Raw genomic sequence first — 22,975 nt, 5'->3', positions numbered from 1 at the left:
TTTTCCCGCAAACTCCTTTTGCTAAGCCTAGACATACAGAAGGCGTTTGATAGTGTCTCTTGGGAATATATTGGCTCTCTTCTACCACGTATGGGGTTTCGAGGGGAGTTCCTAGTAGGCTTTCAGGCTCTTTATTGTAATCCTAAGACCCGTATTAAACTCCCTGGTTGTTGCTCTGAGTTCTTCCCTATAGGTAGAGGCACAAGACAAGGGTGCCCCCTTTCCCCCTTAATTTTTGCCTTAGCTCTTGAACCCCTCGCGATTGCCCTTCTGAGAAATCCTGACGTCACCGGATACACTAAGGGTACGGCGACGTACAAACTCTGCATGTATGCAGATGACGTCTTGATGTTCTTAACTAATCCCCATGTCTCGCTCCCCAACCTTTTTGGGACGCTGTCGAGTTTTGCGAAGGTCTCCGGGCTTTCTATCAATGTTTCCAAATCTGTCGCCCTCCCTGTGGGCTATTCTCCTACTGACCTAACCTTCATTAAAAATAATCACTCCTTTACATGGGCCACTTCACATCTGTCATATCTTGGGGTAAACCTACCCGGAGACTTTCGTGAACTCTTTAAGGTTAATTATCCCCCGCTGATTTTGAAATTGAAACAAACACTCAAAAACTGGCTTCCCTTGCATATCCCCTTTATAGGTAGGATCACGGCCCTCAAAATGGTTATTCTCCCCAGGCTGTTATATTTGTTTCGCTCCCTACCAATCAAACTTTCTAAATCCTTTCTAAACAACCTCCAATCCCATTTTAATAGGTTTATCTGGAATGATAAGTCTCCCAGATTTGCTAAGGTTGTCTTATACCGTTCTATGAGACGTGGCGGTCTAGGTGTCCCCCAAATTTGGTTGTATTACCTAGCATGTAGATTCACACAGCAAGCACAATGGTCGATCTTTAACCCAAAAGTCCCCTGGGTACGATTTGAAAATGACTCAATAACTCCCTTTTATCTCCCTGGGCTTATGTGGTCTACTTACCAACCGCACACGACACTAAGTACAATGAATGGCATAGTGGCAGATGGTCTGCAGTTGTGGCACCGCTACAAAAACACGTACAATCTTACCTCTGAATGCTCTATGGGCGCCTCTAACCTGGGCGACCCGAGATTCCCCCCAGCATACCTTCACCCTGAGTCGTTCCAACTGTGGGTTCACTGCAAGCTTACCCAACTAAGGGATTTTGTGAAGGGTTCTGATTTTATCCCCTTCTTGACATTACAGACCCAGCACCAAATCCCTGACACGGAACTTTACAGATACCTGCAAATCCGTCACTTCTTCCTCTCCAACTACAGGGTCCAACACTCAGACCAGATTACCCTTTTTGAGGACTTATGTTTCAACTATCCACGCCAAAAGGGGCTGATTTCCCTGATTTACAAAGCCCTGGAAGGAGTGACGGATTCTCACACACTGAAATACAGGTCACAGTGGGAAAGTGAACTGGAATTGGGAGCTGATGTTATAGATTGGGAGGAAGGTTGGAATAACATGTGTAAGTGCACCAGATCCCTAACCATTAGGGAAACAGCCATTAAGGTTACGACCAGATGGTATTACACCCCAGTTCGTTTACACAAAATGTTTGCTCATACTTCCCCTAACTGCTTTAGAGGCTGCAATCATCTGGGCACCTTCATCCACACCTTCTGGGACTGTGAGCGAATCCACCCAGCCTGGCAGGAGGTGTTAAAAATCTTAGATAGACTAGCTGGTCGCGCATTACCCCTAACCTATCAGCACTGTCTTCTCTTCCAAACCCCTCCGGATGTTCCTAAACCTCTGGTGAGGCTGGTGCATTCTATTTGTGTATCTATGCTATGGACGATAGCACTACATTGGAAGTCCCAGTCGGTTCCGTTATCTCAGGTTCTCTCATGAACAGATCAGGTGATGATTACGGAAAAGATATTTCATACACTTCATGACACGACTCATATAAATGACCTGAAGTGGAACCCCTGGTTTCTATTTAGATTACAAACTTGACCACACTTCATGTCTCTGGTTATTTGCTTTTATTTTCCCCTTTTTTTTCTTACTTGGTTCTTTTTTTATGAAACATTACATGAATGAATACCTTGACGTCGCTGTTTCTTTTTTTTTCTCTCACCAACTTTATAATGATGTAAGAGTTGTATCAATGTTACCGAGCACTGTATGGTACTTGAAGTTGTGTAATTTGTCTACCAGCTTTTTGGACTTTTGCATTCTAACTCTTTACCATGTTGATGTCATCTTATTCTGTTGAGGACACTGTCTTCTGTTTATTGCTTTAATAAACTTTTTTGAAAACAAAAAAAGAAAATAACAGAATAGTATAGAAAAAAAACAGAATAGAATAGAATAGAAAGAATATAAACATCTTCCGAAATTTGAATTTCAAATAGAATCAATTTGAATATAAAAGAATAGAACAGAATAGAAAATGAAATGCTGGCATAGAATAGAATAGAACAAATAAAAAAATAATATCATTTAAAAAAACAATAAAATAGAATAGATTAGAATACAAAAAATATACCCATAGAATAGAATAGAAAATAACAGATTAGAATAGGAAGATGGTTACATTCATTCTAATCAATTCTGTTGCTTTTTTTTCTATAGTATTCTGTTATTTTCTATTCTATTCAGATCAAATTGATTCTATTAGAATTTTTTTTAAATATTTTTTCTATATTATTTCTATTCTATTCTATTGTTTTTTTTATTCTATTCTTTTCTATTCTATTCGAATTTCAGAAGATGATTATAATCTTTCTTCTATTATTATGATTATAATCTGTTTTTATTCTATTCTTTTTTTAGTCTATTCTATTCCATTCTATTCTGTTCTTTTATTTTCTATCCTGTTTTGTTCTGTTTTACACCATTATATTATATTCTTTTATTTTCTGTTAGATTATTTTCTATTCTATTTAATGTTTTTCTATTTTAGTCCTTTATTTTCTATTCTTTTTTATTCTCTTTGAGATCTGGAAAACTATTCTAATTCGAAAACTATTCAAATTCGAAAATGTTTAAACTATTTGAAATTGATTCGAAAAATTTTCACATGACTTGCAGCCGCTTTACAGCGTTTCTATTAAAGTCTATGAAGCCAAAAACGCATGAGCTTCTACCAAAAAGAAGCTCATATATTTTTGAGCTTCAGGCATTTTGCTTCAGGCGACAGAACACTTATATGTGAACAGGGGCCATTGAAATGAAAGAAATTTGGTTTATTGAGCGTTTTAGAGCTACAAGCTTCAAGCAGAATATCGCTCAGGTGTGAACAGGGCCTTAACCACTTCGCGCCCGCGCTATAGCCGAAAGACGGCTACAGCGAGGACGCCAATTGCCTGGAGGGCGTCCCTGGACATCCTCCTATTTACTTCCGCAATGCGCACTCCCACGAGCATGCATTGGGGAAGTTCTGTGCTGCCCGTGTCCCTTGGACACAGCCAGTCACAGATCGCTGTAAATGGCCAATCACAGTGGCTGTTTACAGCGCTATCGGCGTGTCCAATGAGAGATGATCTCATATGTAAACATATGAGATCATCTCTCATCGCCGGCTCTCCCTCCTCACACAGAGACAGCGTGTGAGGAGGGAGAGACCTACTGCTGCAGCCGTGAGTAAAAGAAAAAAAAAAGGAAAATAAAGTGCTACAGTACATGGCAGTGCCATCTGTCCCCACTGCCATCTGTTGTCAGTGCCATCTGTCCCCAGTGCCACCTGCCAGTGCCACCTGTCCCCAGTGCTATTTGTCCCCAGTGCCACCTGTCAGTGTCATCTGTCCCCAGTGCCATGTATAAGTGCCATCTGTCACCAGTGCCACGTATAAGTGCCGTCTGTCATCAGTGCCACATAGTGCCATCTGTCATCAGTGCCATATCAGTGTCACATGTCATCAGTGCCACATATTAGTGCCATCTGTCATCAGTGCCACATATCAGTGCCATCTATCATCAGTGTCACCTGTCAGTTTCACGTGCCATCTGTTATCAGTGTCATGTGTCATCAATGCCACGTATTAGTGCCATCTGTCATCAGTGGCACGTATTAGTGCCATCTGTCATCAGTGCCACATATTAGTGCCATCTGTCATCAGTGTCACGTGTCATCAGTGCCACGTATTAGTGGCACCTGTCATCAGTGCCACATCAGTGTCATGTGTCATCAGTGCCACGTATCAGTACCATCTGTTATCGGTGCCACGTCTCATTGTCCTGCTCCAGGGCCTTCAAAAGTGTAATAGGTAGTCAACAAGTTAGATGTGTCATTTATGCTCCTAGAACACCCGATGGCGCTCCCTGCATGTCGGGTCTCTCTAAGTGGCTAGAAAGTGGAAAAGTCCCACACATGTGGTATCGTAATACTCAGGAGGAGTAGCAGAATTTATTGTGGGGCATTATTTGTGGTATACACATGCCATGTGAGAGAAAAAACCTATTACAATGACAATTTTGTGGAAAAAAAATATTCATTTTGCAAAGAATTGTGGGAAAAAATTACATCATCAAAAACCTCACCATGCCTCTTACTAAATACCTTGGAATGTCTACTTTCAAAAAAGGGGTCATTTGGGGGATATTTGTACTTTCCTGGCTTGTTCGGGTCTCCAGAAATGGGGTTATTTTTACCAAAGATATGTAGCAGTATGAATTGTGGCAAAAATTTCTGAAGAAAAATTAATAATTTGCAAAATTGTATCACAGAAACAAAGAAAAAAGCAAATTTTTTCAACATTTTTGGTCTTTTTTCATTTATAGCGCAAAAAAAAAAAATCCCAGAGGTGATCAAATACCACCAAAAGAAAGCTCTATTTGTGGGAAAAAAAGGACAAACAATTCATTTGGGTACAGTGTTGCATGACTGAGTAATTGTCATTCAAAGTGTGAGAGCACGGAAAGCTGAAAATTGGTCTGGGCAGGAGGGGGGTTTAAGTGCCCAGTAGGCAAGTGGTTAAAGTGATTGTTGAGCCACTATAGTGTATTCATGCCATCCCCTCTGTTAAATAACAATATGTGTCCCAGTGTCTGTGCTATATAAAAAAAATGCATATTTCTACCTTATATCAGAGCGTCTCCAAGCGCTCACATGACTCCTCACCTCACCTCTCTCCTCTCTCAGGCTGACAGCTAGAGTGGGAGGGGCCGAGAGCTCCCGCTGATGTCAGTCGGGAGGAGGGGAGGAGAGAGGAAAGGAGACACGTGAGCGCTGGGAGAAGCTCTGATATAAGGTAGAAATCTGCATTTTTTTATGTAGCACCGACACTGGGACACATATCATTATTTAACCACTTCAGCCCTGGAAGGATTAGCCCCTTCCTGACCAGGTAATTTTTTGCGATACGGCACTGCATTGCTTTAACTGACAATTGCGTGGTCGTGCGAATTTGTACCCAAACAAAATGTATGTCTTTTTTTTTCCCCCACAAAAAGAGTGACAATTTTGAAAAAAAAATGGAAAATTCCTATCAAAATACTTACCGTAATTTTCCTTTCCTGATGGACTCCATGGCAGCAACGTGTGGGTTAAGTCCCGCCTCCACTACCCATAGGACACTACTCCCATAAATCTTTGCTCCCTGCCCCTGGCCGTGTTCGGTAACTAGCCTACTCCAGCCATTTGGGAGGGAACTCCTGCTGCCATGGAGTCCATCAGGAAAGGAAAATTACGGTAAGTATTTTGATAGGAATTTTCCATTTTCCTGACAGACTCCATGGCAGCAACGTGTGGGAAATAACTCGCCAAACACACCCGGGTGGGCAAAAATGCTGAACAAAAGATTTATTTAACACTGTCGGCCGACAGGACAAACCAAAATCAACAGAGGATAAAGACGCTGGCTCAACACAATAGTGAGACATGAAAGTATGAATAGAAGACCAGGAGGCCGCTCTGCAGATTACATCAGGTGCAACGTGGCGCGAAGCCGCCCATGAGGTTGAGAGACTTCTGGTTGAATTGCCTGAACCACCCAAGCAGCGATGGATCTAACGGAGGCCCTGGCGCCTCTACTTTTCCCGTTAAATAGTACGAAGAGGAAGTCAGATTGACGAAAAGAAGCTGTAATATCCAGATATTGTTTTAGAGTAACTCCCAAATCGAGTGGATGTGGATCTTGACTTCCAGCAGAATTGAAGGTAGGAAGAGTGATTTCCTGGTTTTCATGGAAAACAGAGGTCACCTTGGGATTTGTCCCCAACATCGGAATTAGGACCACCCTATCTGGAAAGAAGGTGAGAAAAGGTTCCTTTGTACCTAGAGACTGAATTTCGGAGATTCTCTTCGCCGAAGTTATGGCTACCAGAAAAGAGGTTTTAAGGGTTAATTCTCTGATTGAGAGCGTTCTGTCAAGTTGAGAGAAGAAATCTAGAACCAATGGAAGGTCCCATTTGGGGAATCTAGGCTTCCTTTGTGGCCTAAGCCTGACTGCTCCTTTGAAGAATTGTTGGACCAAGGGATGATTGGCCCATGCGACTCCAGAAAAAGCTGAAATTGCTGAAACCTGGACCCGGAGAGAACTAACCGAAAGGGAGATATCCAATCCTGATTGCAAGAAGCTTAAGACGTCCCGGACTGTCAGGGTATTACAGGAACTGGACCTTGAAGACAAGTGATCTGCAAACTTCGCCCAAATTCTCTCATATACCCGGTTAGTACTGCTTCTTCGAGCACTAAGAAGAGTGGAAATGACTTCTTCAGGACAGCCTAAAGCCTTCAACCGTCCCCTTTCAAAAACCAAGCCTTTAGGCGCAGGTGATCCGGGCAAGGATGTAATCTCAACCCTTGAGACAGAAGGTCTGGCCTGGATGGTAAAGGAATTGGATCCCTGACACTGAGGAGCATCAGAAGCGGAAACCAGGGTCTGTTGGGCCAATAGGGAATTATGGCTATCACTTCTGCTGTCTCTGACCTGAGTCTCCTCAGGAACTGATGAATAATAGGAGTTGGGGGAAAGGCATAGGCCTTGTGGAACCACCATTTCTCTGTCAAGGCATCCACCCCGTAGGCTTGAGGATCCCTGTACCTTGAATAATACTTCTCTCGTTTTTTGTTGCAAGGGGAGGCAAACAGGTCGACTTCTGGGGAGAGCCCCATTGTCAGGATCCAGTTGAACACTTCCTCGTGGAGAGACCACTCATTGTTGTCCAGAAGTATCCGGGAAAGAAAGTCTGCCTGAACGTTCTGAATCCCTGGGACATAAGATGCTGTCAGATCCTTCAGGTTCCTCTGAGCCCAGGTCATGATCGGTTCCACCTCCTGGAGAAGGGATAGACTTCGGGTACCCCCTTGCCTTCTTATGTACGCCACTGCTGTGGTATTGTCTAGCCTGAGTGAGACCGAGGCTCCTGAAATCAGATGCCGAAAGGCTAGCAGAGCTTGAAAGGCTGCCCTTAACTCCAGGATGTTCGACACCGTCCCTCTGGAGGGGAGAATCCAGGTGCCCTGAGCCACTTCCGCCAGACAGTGGGCGCCCCAACCCCTGTTGCTGGCATCTGTTGTTATGGTGACCCATGAGATGGGCAGAATGGAATGGCAGTTGCAGAGATTTTCCCGTTGGAGCCACCACAGAAGGGAATTCCTCATGGATAAGGTGATCCGAATCAGCTGGGTTTTGCAGCCTGACCATTGATGAAGGAAACCCTTCTGAAAGGGCCTCATCCTCCACTGTGACCACCTCACCATCGGGATTGTCGCTACCATAGTGCCTATAATTTTCAGGCACTGGAGAGCCTGGAGATGAGAGGCAGAGAGGGCTGGACGGATTCTGTCCCTGACCACTGACAACTTCTCTTCTGGTAATGAGATGGTGCCTCTGACAGTGTTGAATAGGGCCCCTAAGAACACCAGCCGCTGAGATGGGACCAGCTGGCTCTTCTCCAAGTTCAAGATCCACCCGAATTCCTGTAGGGTGGAGATGACCTGCTCTCTGTGTACCAGAAGTTGATCCTTGTCTTGAGCCAACAACAGAAGGTCGTCTAGGTAGTGATGTAGACGAATCCCTTTGGTTCTCAGAAGAGCTACCACTGCCAACAATACTTTTGAAAATACACGAGGAGAAGTTGATAGCCCGAAGGGAAGGCAAGTAAATTGAAAATGGCTTTCGCCCACGGAGAAGCGGAGATACTGCTGGTAATTTACTGCAACTGGGACATGAAAATAGGCGTCCTTGAGGTCTATGGAGACCATCCAATCCCCTGCTTGGACAGATTGTTGAATTGTGGATAAAGACTCCATCTTGAATTTTTCTTTTTTGATAAAACTGTTCAAGTGGGTTAGATCTATGACCGGCCTCCAGGCCCCGCTCTTTTTCCGGACCATAAACAAAGGAGAGTAGATTCCCATGCCTCGCTGAATGACTGGAACATGGATAATGGCGCCTTGAGCCAACAAAGATCCCACGTAGGCTAGAAGAATTAGCCTTTTTTCGTCTGAGGCCGGGAGAGAGGTGGGGACCCATCTGAGTCTGGGAGATTCCTTGAAGGTCCAAACATGACCTGAGGAGACGGTCTTGACGGTCCAGAAGTCTTGGATCGAGGCCGCCCAGACATGGCGAAAGTGGAAAAGACGAGCCCCCACCTGCCCTGTCTGAGCGGGCCCAACCTCAAAAGGATTTAGTTGGTTCCCTCTCTCCCTTCAAATCACTTTTTGTAGATTTTTTGAAAGAGGATTGTCTTGATTTCCAGGACCTGGAAAATTCACGGCCTGGTCTGTAACTGCGAGCTTCCCTGGCTTGTTCCTGGTACTGTCTCTTTGGAAAAGACCTTCTCTGGGCTTGCAAACGCCGGTCCTGGGGGAGGAACCCCGACTTCCCACCAGTGGCTCGGGTAATAGCCTCATCCAACTTATTGCCGAAAAGGGAGGACCCTTCAAAGGGGATGCGGCACCATACTTGTTTAGAGGCTGGGTCTGCCAGCCAGGGGCGGAGCCAAAGAGCCCGTTTAGCCGTAACAGAAGAAAGCATCACCCGAGCCACCAGGCGTATAATGTCGATAGAGGCCTCCCCAAGAAAGGCGGAGGCCAGCCTAAGCTCTTGGATAAGGGAGCTCTTAGCTGTATCTTCAGAGATATCTCTAAGTGTCTCATCTACACTATCTGTCCATATCTCCATTGCTTTGGACATAGCGGCCAGAGCTAGCGCTGGCTTACAGGCCATTCCTGCTGTGAGATACACTCTCTTCAAATCAGCATCAATTCGTCTGTCCAGAACGTCCTTAAAAGACACGGTATCCTCTAAGGGAAGAGTGACATGTTTCACCAACCTCATGACTGCTGCGTCTACTAATGGCGCTGACTCCAAATGCTTCACCTCTTCTTCATTGAAAGGATAGAGTTTCGAAACCTTTGATAGCATGGAATTTTTCTTCTCCACCTTGCCCCATTCATCTGTGATAATCTCACCTAGCTCAGAGATAAAAGGAAAATTAATCCGTTCCTTCTTTAATTGCTTAAAGAATTTTCTTTGTTTGGAAGGAGCAGCCACAGAATCTTCCCAGTTCAGTGTCTCTCTAACAGCTCTGACCAGAGGAGGCAGTAGAGCGAAATCAAAGCCCACACAGGGATCACTTTTATCAGAGTCACTGTCAGATATGGCAGCTGAGGGGTGGCTATGCGCAGAGGATTCCCAAGTATCCTGCAACTGAGTCTCCCTTCCTGGAGAAAGTGGCGGCTCTGCCGGGGGAACATAGGACTGGCCCTCAATATTTCTGAGGGACTCCTTAACAACTTTTTCCACCAGGGTTTTAAGTTGTTGATCCGCGTCACCCCTTTCATTGGAAGCCTTGGCGTAGCAAGGGTCGCATAAAGATTTTCCTGCCGGTACAAGAGCTCTACACCCCCAACAGGCACTAGCTGAGTGACTAGATTGAGTCCTCGAGGAGTGCGATCTTTCTTCACTACGGTGTCCTGATCTTGAGGAGGAACCATAATGTTTAGATTTGGAAGAGGAGTGCCGGTGATGCGACTTGGAGGAGTCGCTCCCTCTATGAGAGCTGCGATGCTGTTCTGACCTGGAAGGGCTGAAAAAGGAACAAGACAAGAAACCACAAGAGACAAGACATCAGGACAGAGCTAACAGATAAATACCCCTCCCCCACCAGACCTTCAGGTGATCATTAGAAATACCTTTTATGAGAGGGCTGGCCACAAGCAGGCGGTAAGGAATCCATGTCCTCAGCGATATCCATACGCGCTGAAAAGATGACAAGGGATCAGTGCAAGGGACAGGGAAGGGATAGCCTCCCTATCCCAGAATGCCACTTACCAGTGGATGCAACACAGAGGCAGGGGGAAGTCACCGCAACAGCCCGCAAGCATTCCCAAAGCTTGCAGACAAATTCCACATTTAAATAGCCCGCCCCTGTGATGTCACCGCCGTGCCTGTGCGCATGCGCGAAATAGCGGCAATTTGCCGCTATCGCGCATGCGCGAAACCAAGCCTCGATCTCAACCGCGTTCGCGCATGCGCAGTACGGCCGAAAACGCAAACCCGGAAGTAGAACGGCGGCTGGAACGCGGAAGAACCAGCCGCCATGCCTGCACATACAAACAAACAGAAACAAACGAAGACAGATAATAAGATACAAAAACTGCTGCCATAAAGAACTTTTAGAACCTCTCACCACTCCCACCACGATCGATCACTCGGCCGAAGATAAGGTAAGATGACACCGGACTTTCCAGGGGGCAAAACAGGTCACCTGCTAATAGCTGGCTATCCGACCAATGCGCAGCCTGCCTGCCAGTGGCCAGGACATGGGCTTCTTCACAGCGCCTCTTCCACTGCCCACTCCATACCCTGCTAATAGCTAGGGCTTAGCGGAGTAATGCGACTTTCCAGACCCAGAGTCGCAGACCGGCCGACCTCGATCGTGGGGATGATAAATCTTCAGGTAGGAAGACCACTTCTGGGTCCTTCGGAGGAGGACAAAAAAAGAACACGGCCAGGGGCAGGGAGCAAAGATTTATGGGAGTAGTGTCCTATGGGTAGTGGAGGCGGGACTTAACCCACACGTTGCTGCCATGGAGTCTGTCAGGAAACTATATTTTGTACTTTTTGCTATAACAAATATTCAAAAATGTAAAAGAAAAAATGTTTCCCTCAGTTTAGGCCAATATGTATTCTTCTACATATTTTTGGTAACAAAAAAATCGCAATAAGCGTATATTGATATATTGGCAAAAGTTATAGCGTCTACAAAATAGGGGATAGATTTATGTCATTTTTATTAGTAGTAATGGCGGCAATCTGCAATTTTTATCAGGACTGCTACTTTGCTGCGGACAGATCATACAGTTTTGACACTATTTTGGGACCATTGACATTTATACAGCGGTCAGTGCTAAAAATAGTCGTTGATTACTGTATAAATGTCACTGGCAGGGAATGGGGTTAACACTAGGGGGCAATCAAGGGGTTAACTGTGTTCCCTAGGTGTGTTCTAACTGTAGGGGAGATGGGATTGACTAGGGGAGGAGACCGATCGGTGTTCTTACTTAGTACGAACATGCGATCTGTCTCTTCTCCCCTGTGAGATCCCGATTCTGGCTCTGTCACGAGCGATCGCAGGGGCCCGGCGGTCATCGTGCCCACTGGGCACGCGCCCCAGCTCCAGGGACACACAGTGAGCACTCCTCGTCCCCTTACATACCACATTTGGCATGTAATTTTTTTGGGGGGGGAGTGGGTGCTTAGTTTTGAAGGGGACTTCCTGTCCCACTTCCTGGTTCTGGCAGTGTGTGCGCCTGCTGTGATGTCTTAAACGAGCGATGTACAGCTACGATGTTTTTTAGAAGCATTAGAAGCCAGGATAGAAGGTACAGACCCTGAAAGCAGAACACTACTCCCCATTTTAATATTTTGTTTTACCTCTGAGGCCAGAACAAATACAGTACTTATACTGTAGTCTGTTTATGAACATAAACCATTTCACCAGGAAAAAACATTAAAAGTTCCAACCAAAAGTGGAAGTTCCGCTTTAAGCACTCCTCTTCCCCTTACATACCACATTTGGCATGTCATTTTTTTGGGGGGAGTGGGTGCTTAGTTTTGAAGGGGACTTCCTGTCCCACTTGCTGGTTCTGGCTACAGACCGCCTAGGTGACTCCTCCTCTTCCCCTAGACGGCCCCTCCCTCTAGGCAATCTTCTGAGACACGTGACAGGTCCCAGAAGATTGCCTGTCCACTGGGATAGCGCAGTGTGACTCGCGCATGCGCAGTGTGCGCTAGAGAAGCGGGGCTCCGTGCGTCCGCATCGCTGGACCGTGGAACAGATAAGTGTCTGTTTATTAAAAGTCAGCAGCTAAACTTTTTGTAGCTGCTGACTTTTAGTTAAAAAAAAAAAAAGCCTGGAGCTCCGTTTTAATATCCTCATCCTGTTCAGAAAAGTTAAATGATTATAATGCCAGATCAGATACAATGCAGCGCACATTTTTACTGCCATCCATTGCAGCACATACAAAGGAAAGGCTACGGTAACCATGACTGCCTGTAACAGATATTGTCAAAGCATATCTTCTGTCATGTGAGAACACTAAACATATGTCTAAATAATACAGTCTGTAGAGAGATTTAGGTGAAAGTCAATGGCTGTGTCATTTTGTATCATTAAGATAGCTTTTCAATGTATAATCCTTGAGCTTTTGTCAATTGCAGTCTTCCCCAGGGAAGCGACTTTTACTAGACGCGATAGCCTTGAGAGTGGACTTGCATTTGAAGTATTTCTACATGGATAACAGCATTACATGGCTTCCAAGTGCTTTCACATTAGCTATTAATTGACAGTTCAGATCTGGCAGGCTCATGGGAAGATGAAAAATGTGTGAAGTTCGAGGCAGGTTAAAGTACAAAATGTCACTTGTCAGTCAGTCAATTCCCTTATGACATGTGCTTTGGCCATAAACACCAGTAAATGTTTAATGTGAACTTTTTAAATCAAGTATTTCTTTTTATTTCATAAACAGATACAAACTGTCAAATAAGGGGAGTTTAATGCTCTAGCTATTTACTGTGATACACACACCAACAATTGTTCGGCAATATTTTATCCAATATATAAAGACAACATTTTGTGTACATACAACACATTGCGGGTTATTTACAAAAGGCAAATCCACTTTGCACTGAAAGCGCGCTTGGAAGTGCAGTCGCTCTAAATCTAAGGGGTAGATCTGAAATGAGGGGAAGCTCTGCTGATTTTATCATCCAATCATGTGCAAGCTAAAATGCTGTTTTTTATTTTCCTTGCATGTCCCCCTCGGATCTACAGCGACTGCACTTCCAAGTGCACTTGCAGTGCAAAGTGGATTTTCCTTTAGTAAATAACCCCCATTTTGTTCATGTTTACAAGCAGGGAGAATTTTAACGAACTTATCCCTTAATACCCCCCCCCCTTTTTCCCCCTGAATTCCTGGTGGGTAAATATTTATCTGCAACCAGCCTCCTGAGAATCACACTGTGAATCCCTACCTGGCACCATGCATTCTTGTTTTCTAAACAGTTCCACTAGACCAGTGATGGTGAACCTTGGCACCCCAGATGTTTTGGAACTACATTTCCCATGATGCTCGATTACACTGCAGAGTGCATGAGCATCATGGGAAATGTAGTTCCAAAAAATCTGGAGTGCCAAGGTTCGCCATCACTGCACTAGACCCTTAGAACCTACCTAAGCGTGGTCCCCATTCTTTTTCAAGGATAAGTCCCTTCTTTGACTCCAAATACCACAAATCTCTGCTATGGGTTACCACCTGCTCTTTGCATTTTTTATTTCGCCAGGCAATGGTAAACAGAAACAGGGAGGCACATAAAAAAGGACACATATGGGGGATATTTACTAAAGGCAAATCCACTTTGCACTGAAAGTGCACTTGGAAGCGCAGTCACTGTAGATCCAAGGGGTACATGCAAGGAAAATAAAAAACAGCATTTAGCTTGCACATGATTGGATGATAGAATCGGCAGAGCTTCCCCTCAGATCTACAATGATCTACAGCGACCGCACTTAGAATTGCACTTTCAAGTGTACTTGTAGTGCGGAGAGGATTCGCCTTTAGTAAATCAACCCCATAGACTTTGTTAATTGATAGACAGCCTGTTTTGCTATTAGAAGAAAGAAGAGGGGTGGGACTTTAAATGAAGCATGCAGTTGCATACACAGGTCAAAATGTAATGTATATTTATGTATGTCAATGTCTCAGCATCAGGTAGCTTTTGGCACATGGAATTCACTACTATACTTTTCTGGCATTCAATGCAATTGGGCTTTATTCGTTTCTCTTGGTGGCATAGTCCCTCATCTTTCACTTTACCTCTTTTATCCTCCACTTCCTTCTGTTTGAGCTTTACTGATATCACTGTTTATATTTGCACTCACCCTGCTCTATTTAAGAGTACAAGATAGGTTGCACATCATGGACTAATACACATATTTATACTTTTCACAGAAGTCCTTTCAAGACGGTTTTGGCAATATTCATGGTCACTCGTTGGGATTGGGATTCATGTTTATTACATTTACAGTATCTCACAAAAGTGAGTACACGGCTGACATTTTTGTAAATACTTTATTATATGTTTTCATGTGACTACACTGAAGAATATTTGTCCTCCTTGGATGTCGTCCTGTGTTGGGCTGTGCATGCGGTCCACACTGCCACACTGCCACAGCTCCCGCAAATGATGCCCCCGGGGGTTTCCGGTTCTCGGTGCCACACCTTCAACACACAGCTGTTTTGTAATTCACCTAGTGAGGAGGGCTCCCCCAGCCCATATTTTATGCTTTTTCTTTAACAATGGCAGACAATATAGAAATCCATACATTTAATTGCAGATGTAGACCACGTGCCTGCTCCTGAAGAGTGGATCACAAAATGTGTCAAGCTTTTTCAAATGCCGTGTTTAAATCCATCATGTGTTTATTACATTTACAGTATCTCACAAAAGTGAGTACACGGCTGAAATTTTTGTAAATACTTTATTATATGTTTTCATGTGACTACACTGAAGAAATTATACTTTGCTACAATGTAACGTGTGCGTGTACAGCTTGTATAACAGTGTAAATTAGCTGTACCCTCAAAGTAACGCAACACACAGCAATTAATGTCAAAACTGCTGGCAACAAAAGTGAGTACACCCCTAAGTGAAAATGTCCAAATTGGGCCCAAAGTGTCAATATTTTGCGTGTCCACCATTATTTTCCAGCACTGCCTTAACCCTCCCTCTTAGGCAAGGAGTTCACCAGAGCTTCACAGGTTACCACTGAAGTCCTCCTCCACTCCCCCATGACGACATCACGGAGCTGGTGGATGTTAGAGATCTTGCGCTCCTCCACCTTCCATTTAAGGATGTCCTACAGATGCTCAATAGGGTTTAGGTCTGCTTGGCCAGTCCATTACCTTCACCCTCTTCTTTAGCAAGGCAGTGATCATCTTGGAGGTGTGTTTGGGGTCATTATCATGTTGGAAAACTTCCCTTTGACCTAGTCTCCAAAGGGAGGCGATCATGCTTTGCTTCAGTATGTGACAGTACATGTTGGCATTTATAGTTACCTCAATAAATTGTAGCTCCCTGGTGCTGGCAGCACTCATGCAGCCCCAGACAATGACACTCTTATCACCATGCTTGACTGTAGGCAAGTCCACTTGTCTTTTCACTCCTCACCTAGTTCCCGCCACACACGCTTAACACCATCTGAACCAAGTAAGTTTGTCTTGGTCTCATCAGACCACAGGACATGGTTCCAGTAATCCATGTCCTTAGTCTGCTTGTCTTCATCAAACTGTTTGCAGACTTTCTTGTGCCTCGTCTTTAGAAGAGGCTTCCTTCTGGGACGACAGCCATGCAGACCAATTTGATGCAACGTGTGAGGTTTGGTCTGAGCCCTGACAGGCTAACCCCCCCCACTCCTTCAACCTCTGCAGCAATGCTGACAGCACTCATACTTCTAATTCCCAAAGACAACCTCTGGATATGACACTGAGCACATGCACTCAACTTCTGGTTGACCATAGCAAGGCCTGTTCTGAGTGGAACTTGTCCTGTTAAATCACTGTATGGTCTTGGCCATGGTGCAGTCATATTGCAGTTTTATAAATCAGTTTCAATACAGGTAAATATGTGTTCCCTTTTCTTTGTTTGGTCCCTTTTGACCCCAGCCAATCTTGGGATAAAAATAGAAGATAATAATTAATACTTATATGGATGTTTGTTACGTATTGTATATTAATGATTTGTAATTTATGTGTGTTATTGTTATTCAGTAGACAGTATTTGACAAATGTAAATCTCCTGAAAAAGCTACTAAACCAGCGGTGAAACATGTAGAGAATTTTGTCATCTTTGCACACTCTGAAACTGTTCTTTACTGTTTTGATGAATCATGCTTTATTGATTTTAATTTTGGTAAAAAAATTGATATTACCTTGTGTGTTTTTGCACCTATAAAGTCCCAATCCTTCTCTATATATTGTTAACAATTTAAGGGATGTGGTGCTAATAATTTACAGATGACAAGCAAACAAAACTTTTATCCTTAAGACCATGTGCGATGAGATGGCAGCCTTAGCCCAGACTCCAGCCAGGCCACACTCCCAACACGTTTCACTCTGCCGCTTGGAGTTAAATCATTTAGATGGGAGTTCTGAGCATAAGGAGGTGTTTATGAGAGCATCATTGACTGTCATGTGATAGAAACGGATGACAACCAGGTGCTCAAGCAAGCAATCAAGTGGATAAAAACAGTCACAGACATCAAGATTGCTATACAGCAGATACATATAAAAGGAAAACTGGAATAACAAAACTGCAAAAAATTGCAAAACAATATTGTTTAGTTATTCATTGAAGATGATCGATGTAATTATTAGTAATAAGTTATTCATTTACCACCACACACCATCCTAATCTCACTATATTGGAAAGGACAGTTTTAAAACCCTTACAGGATGACTCCACATATGTAATCAAGGGATTAGATAAAGGGGGAGCTGTCATCATATTAAACTCTTCAGATTATCTCAATTAGGCTCTGTGACAACTCTCTGATAAAGACACCAATGCATGTCTCCCTTCTACCCCACCTTCCTTCACAACGAACAACTTAATTTCATTGCCAGTGAGGCTGTATCTATAGGGATCTTCACAGACTTGGAGGCCAAGAAGCTGGTGCCACCCCATCCAGTGGCACCCATTTTCCATCATCTTCCCAAGACACATAAAACAGACGTTCCACCCATAGGTACATCTATTGTAGCAAACATTGGTTCCCTGGGAGATGTTTGTGACCAGCTTTAACGTCTGTGGATGTTTTTATCCACTTGATTTCTTGCTTGAGCACTTGTGTCATCCATTTCTATCACATGACAGCCAATGATGCTCTTTTAACCACTTTCAGACTAGACCATTTTGCTGGCTTAAGACCAGACCACTTTTTGCGATTCAGCACTGCTTCACTTTAACTGACAATTGCGCGGTTGTGCGACGTGGCTCCCAAACAAAATTGACGTCCTTTTTTTGCCCACAAATAGAGATATCTTTTGGTGGTATTTGATCCCCCCTGCGGTTTTTGTTTTTTGCGCTATAAACAAAAAAAGCGCCAATTTTGAAAAAAACACTTTTTTTTTACTTTTTGCTATAATAAATATCCCCCAAACATATATAAAAAAAATAGTTTTCCTCAGTTTAGGCCGATACATACTCTTCAACATATTTTTGGTAAAAAAATTGCAATAAGCGATTATTGATTGGTTTGCGCAAAATTTATAGCGTTTACAAAATAGGGGATAGTTTTATGGCATTTTTATTAATAATTTTTTTTTTTTACTAGTAATGGTGGCAATCAGCGATTTTTATTGTGACTGCGACATTATGGCGGACACATTGGAAATTTTTGACACATTTTTGGGACCATTGTCATTTATACAGCAATCAGTGCTATACAAATGCACTGATTCCTGTGTAAATGACACTGGCAGTGAAGGGATTAACCAGGGGGTGGCAGTGTAGGGGTTAAGTGTGTCCTAGGGGCGTGTTACTAACTGTGGGGGGTGTGGCTGTGTGTTAGTGAACACTGATCTCTGCTCCAATCACAGGGAGCAGAAATCAGTATCACTTGTTGCTAGGCAGAACGGGGAGATGCTGTTTTCTTCCGCATCTCCCCGTTCAGCCTCCATGTGAGACGATCGTGGGTATCCCCATGGCGATCGAGTCCACGGGACCCGCGACCGGACTCACGGGGTCAAGACCGGCGCGCGCCTGATGGCACGGCGCCAACTGCAAATGGACGTACCTGTACACCAATTTGCCTACCCATGCTATTCTGCCGACGTACATCGTCGTGCGCCAGTCGGGAAGCGGTTAAACACTCCCTTTTGCTCAGAACTCCCATCCCCATGATTAAGCTCCAAGGCGGCGGAGCAAAACACATTGGAGGTTTGGCCTGGCTGGAGTTTGGCCTGAGGCTGCCATTCATCTCACTCCATGCACATGGGTCTGTTTCATGATGTGTGGCTTATGAATCGTTACTTTGACATGTTTGTTTGCATACTATGTTTTTTTTTTTATATATAATATATATAATAGCTGCTTGTATGTGATATCGGATTGTCTTCATTAATAATAATAAACATTTTTGAAAGGAAGAAAAAAAAAAGAAGAAGGAAATTGCTCATTTTTCAAGGAACCCGTAGCAAGCTCTGTAGGAACTCTAGGGTTTCACGGAACCTTGGTTGAAAAAGATGGGGCTAAATGGTGATGTACATCCACCAACCAGAAAATGGGGAGGGTTCTGACTTGCAACTTTGAATGCACACTGCAAGGCTGGATTCACATCTATGTAGTTTTATTGCTTTTTGCATTTTGCAGATTTGCACTACAGTCCATCTACCATGGTTTCCTATGGAACATGTTCTGTAGTGCAAATCTGCAAAATGCAAAAAGCACTAAAACTGCATAGATGTGAATCCAGCCTAAAAAGCTCACAATGTGCAAGTAAATCAGAGTAAGCAAATCTAGAACAGGATAGGAGCCTGCACAACTGTGCAAGACTGAAGATAAAACTGGAGTTCAGCTTTAAAATAACAGCACCACAATTCATTTTTGATATTCTTATATTGCCTTACTTAATGCTCTTCTAATAACAAGGCTAGAACTATTTTTATAAATTCACACATTCGCCTTACACCTTTATCAAATGAAAGTCAGCTGTAGTTATGGTTAATCATATGTCTTTTAGTTTAACACAGATATATTTATCTTCTTTGTCGAAAGACGGGAAAAAAACCCACAATACAGACTCCATACCTTCGGGGCATGCAAACAGCAGGCTTCACACACAAGGTAGCATTTACAGTTTATAAAAAAATATGCTGCCTTTTGTCACACATCTTAGATTTGCCTTTTGCTTTCATGAAGATCCTTGTCATCATAATACATTTTTGAGGATACATACTGCATTCTGCATTAGGAGATATATATGCAATATGAATATACTGTATACATAAACAGGTTATTGCTGAGAATCGGAGCAGTGTGAAAATTGACCAGAAGTTTTGTTTGGTACAATAGGCAATGGGGGTTATTTACGAAAGGCAAATCCACTTTGCACTGCTAGTGCACTTGGAAGTAAAGTCACTGTAGATCCAAGGAAAATAAAACACAACATTTTAGCTTGCACGTGATTAGATGATAAAATCAGCAGAGCTTCCACTCATATCAGATCTACCCCTTAGATTTAGAGGGACTGCGCTTTCAAGTGAACTTGCAGTGCAAAGTGGATTTACCTTTCGTAAATTACCCCCAATGGCTTTACTTTTGTCCCAATAAGCTTTAGATGCATAAAAGGAAACATATTGAGAACGTATGGATATGGATTGAGCTCAGATAAAAGCAGCTGGGAACAATGCTCAAAATAAATGAGATATTGCCAATAGTGCAATACATTTTAAAAATGTTACATTTTTATTTGAAAAAATGACACTCACATAGACAATAAACAGTGTGTATGGGCTAATTCACACTATGGGGGTTATTTACTAAAGGAAAATCCACTTTACACTCCAAGTGCACTTGGAAGTGCAGTTGCTGTAGATCTGAGGGGGACATACAAGGAAAATAAAAAACAGCATGTTTGCTTGCACATGATCTTCCCCTCAGATCTAGGGTTGCCACCTTTTCTTCAAGTCAAACCCGAACACTTCCCTTACACTGTAAGGTGGGACTCTGCAGACTCTAATGTAAGGGAGAACTCTGGGGACTCTAACATAAGGGATGCTCTGGGAACCATGATGTAAGGGGGAACGCTGAGTACTCTGATGTACGGAGAGGACTCTGATGTAAAGGGGAACACTGTAGCCTCTGGTGTAAAGGGGAACTGTGAAATAAGGGGTGCTCTGAGAACCCTGATTTACCTTAGTGTACTCACTCAGAGGCAGGAGAGATAACGTGGGACTTCAGTCACAGACAGGGATGGATGGGGAGCTCACTCACCACTTGACAGTCAGCACCTCTCATCCTGATGTATCTAAGGTTGCTAGAATTCAAATTTACAGGCCCCACTTTCCTTTTCTGAGGCACAGTGCCGGGGATTGGAGTGTGGGCAGACACAGAGGGGTAGGGGTGGGAGGAAGAGGAGCAGATCGAGCCCTCTCTCCTCTCCTGTCTGTATGTTGGGGATCTGTTAGCGCTGGCTTTGGGCAGCGTGAAAAAGTGTAACAGACACTCTCAGCTTAGGCAACTGGAGTCAGCAACCCTGCTGGGAGGCCATAGTCCAGTCTGAATAATGTGTCCGGGTTTCAGGCAGTTTGAAACCCGGACACATGATTCCAAACCCGAACTGTCTGGGTGAATCCCGGACAGGTGGCAACCCTACTCAGATCTACAGTGACTGCACTTACAAGTGCACTTTTAAGTGCACTTGCAATGCACTTGTTGTGCAGAGTGGATTTTCCCTTAGTAAATCAACCATTATGTGCGCTGACAGATGTTTTACTGCATTATAAAACATCTGTCATTGCAGGGACAAACAGGAAATAATTGTTTCCTATGTGTCTCATTAACACTGCAACGCAGCATATGGCTGCGCTGCAAAGTGCTGCTATAAAATGCAGATATGCTGCATTTTATTGCAGTGCACCGAGCCAAATTGCATTGCAATGTACGGCAGCACAGCACATTGTCATGAATTAGTGTAAGTTTTGTACACTTCAAACAAAGTTTGTACAAAAAAAAGAGGGGAGACGAGTAATGCGCTGAATTGCTCACCACACTCCCCCCTACTGCAGCTCTGCATTACTGTGTGAATTCACCCTAGCAGGCTCTGCAGTAATGTATACAGATGCAGTTTCTCACCAAATTTGGTTTTGATTCCAGACCAGAAGTGACATCGCCTGACTCCGGCCAGTGCTACATTTTTTGCGCGTTCACAGAATGCGGAGATGTGAATGGAGCCTTAGGCCTGGTTCACACCTGTGAGTTTTTATGTGCACATTGCAGCAGGAGAAAAAATGTGTCATGAAAATAATTTTTTTTCAGTAAAGCCATTCACATCCCAAAATTAGGCCAAATTATGTCCAATATGTTATGCATTTACCTGTGTTCTTCTGGCCCATTGAAGTCTATGGAAGCAAATGAAATGCCTTTAAGCTAGCCATACATGAATGTTGGCTGACATGAATCACCCGAACTTTGAGTGATGGGTGGCCCTGTTGGCACCACCTGGCGTGACAAACTTTGATCTGAAAATCAAAGCAGCCAGGTGGAAAAATGTCAGCCGAAGTCAACATCGGAAGAAGAACAGCGGGAGAAGAGTCAGCAAAAGAGCTAGAAGATAGCGGAGAGAAAGGACAGCACAGAGAGAAGAACCAGAGAGGGGAGAAGGACCGGAAGGAGAAGACGTCGCCAGAAGAGGGAGAAATGCTAGTGTGTTTATTTTTGACACTTTTTTTTTTAGTTGAATGAGTACCCCATACTCATTCACCTAGGGTGGGAGGCCAGGATCTGGGGGCCCCCTTGTTAAAGGTGGCTTCCAGATTCCGATAAGCCCCCGCCCACAGCCCCCGACAACCACTGAGTAAGAGTTGTCAGGAAGAGGCTCTTGTCCTCATCAACATGGGGACAAGGTGCTTTGGGGTGGGGGGCGAGATGAGAGCATGTGGCCTGGTATGGTCCGAGGGGGGTGGGGCTCGGTCGCCCCCCCTCTTCCTGACCTTACAGGCTGCGTGCTCGGATAAGGGTCTGGTATGGATCTTGGGGGGGAACCTCATGCAAAATTGTGGTGGGGTTCCCCTTTAAGATTCTCAGCATACAAGTTACACCGCAAGTCGGATCATCTTGATCCGACTTCTGGTGCAACTTCTATTCAAATCAATGGGCTCCCATAGGGAACCACTGATTTTGAATAGAGGCAGAAATGCCGGACAAGGCTTAACGCTGCTTTAAATCGCAAATTAACACCCTTTACCGGCGTCTGGCGTTTTTACAGCTCTAGCACTGGAGCCTCAGAACGCGCTGCTCCTGGGGTTTTTTTTGGAGCTTAAAACTGCCTATGCCACTCACAGCTCCTTGGGGGGCATGAGGCCATAGTCTAACATGGAGAGGCGTTTTTAAGCTGTGAAAAATGCTCCTAAAAGCGTCTGTAAAAACGTCCGTGGGCATGAGGCCTAAAGGGTAATATAAACCTGTTCTTATCTTAAGTTCTCGAAATTGACCTACAACTTGGAAGCTTCCTGCACTGGATGGCCATACTTTTCAGCAGCATGCTCCAATGCAGGCTGTCAGCTTTGGGAACAGAAGCTGCTGGTAGCCTAAGCTTGTGGTTAATGTGCTTGAAACCAATTACATGGCTGCCAGTCCTGTGATAACCATGATTAAAAAATCCTCATTAAAAGGAAAGGGAAATGTATTTAGTTATTACACCAGTGTTTCCCATAATAATGCGTTTATGTAACTGATTTTTTTCTGAA

Source organism: Lithobates pipiens, unplaced genomic scaffold (genome assembly GCF_037356315.1).
Source record: "Lithobates pipiens isolate NorthernLeopardFrog02 unplaced genomic scaffold, aLitPip1_a1.2 Scaffold_3, whole genome shotgun sequence".
Lineage (NCBI taxonomy): Eukaryota > Metazoa > Chordata > Amphibia > Anura > Ranidae > Lithobates > Lithobates pipiens.
This window is presented reverse-complemented; position numbering follows the sequence as displayed.